The sequence below is a fragment of the Olea europaea genome, unplaced genomic scaffold, assembly GCF_002742605.1.
Source record: "Olea europaea var. sylvestris unplaced genomic scaffold, O_europaea_v1 scaffold1657, whole genome shotgun sequence".
Classification (NCBI taxonomy): domain Eukaryota; kingdom Viridiplantae; phylum Streptophyta; class Magnoliopsida; order Lamiales; family Oleaceae; genus Olea; species Olea europaea.
This window is the reverse complement of record NW_019234232.1, coordinates 245563-246676: the sequence shown is the minus strand read 5'-3', so window position 1 is coordinate 246676 and position 1114 is coordinate 245563.

The window sequence follows — 1114 nt, the reverse complement described above, 5'->3', positions numbered from 1 at the left end:
AAGAAACAAAGTAAAAGATCAATAGGACCCATGACAAGTCCTACAATACATATTTTGAAAAAATAAACGTGTTCACCAATTAGGAGAGACGGAGCTATAAGCTCTTAACGCTAGTAAATTCACAATATTGTTTTCCCTGAATATATATAAGTAGTAGCAACTCAGATATCTGTCCCAAGTTGAAATTCACTACCAAGGGACATTTCGTGATCGAGATTATAAGCTGATAGCTACAAAATGTGTTAATTCAGACTTCAACTAAACCTTTCTCTATCGATACTCCCATTCATAATCAATTGCATGAATGGCGCCACACCTTTAACCTCAAATGCAAGGCATACAGTAAGGAGAACTGAGAAGCATTCCTTAACGAAGCCCCCTCAAGTACAAAAGACCCTACCACAACCAACAAGTTTCTAGACTCCTAAAGGTTGATCCATCCCTATACACTGTAAGCTACTACGGGTGATGAGGGCATAAGAAGACTTACAATATCCGAGGTGCCTTAGATGGCCAAATAGAGAGATGAAACCAATGAAGAGTTAACAACACAACTATTGAACACTTCCTAGTACCTGAATGAGGAGACTCCGATATCTATAATAGATTGTGAAAGCAATAAGGTCTATATCAGAAATAGGTTTTTCATCTTAAAAATGATGCAATTATGTAATGTCACACAACCCAAAAAATAAAAACAATGGATGCCCTCCGAGAGCCTGAACCTGAAAACTGAACTTGCCTCGTATTGCAATATGCTAAAACTCAACAATATAGTCTCATCCACTCGAATGTGATGCCCAAAGGCAAATAATAATGAATCTGCAATCTCGAAAAAAAGGGGGAATCTCAAAAAACAGATGTTCTATAATAAGATGGCCAATGAAAATCAGGCAACATGAATTCCCATCAGTAGGGAGCTTGTAAAGACACACTCGTCTAAGAAAAATAGAGCAAGATGAGGGAATATATGAGGCCCAAATCTACAAATATGTCTATCAATAGGTCAATTATATAGACAAAATGGGACCTATGAGAGCAAACCAAATAACAATCGGGACTCCATCTACTAAACAGAGTAAATAATGTTGGAAGAATTTTGTGAATAGTGACG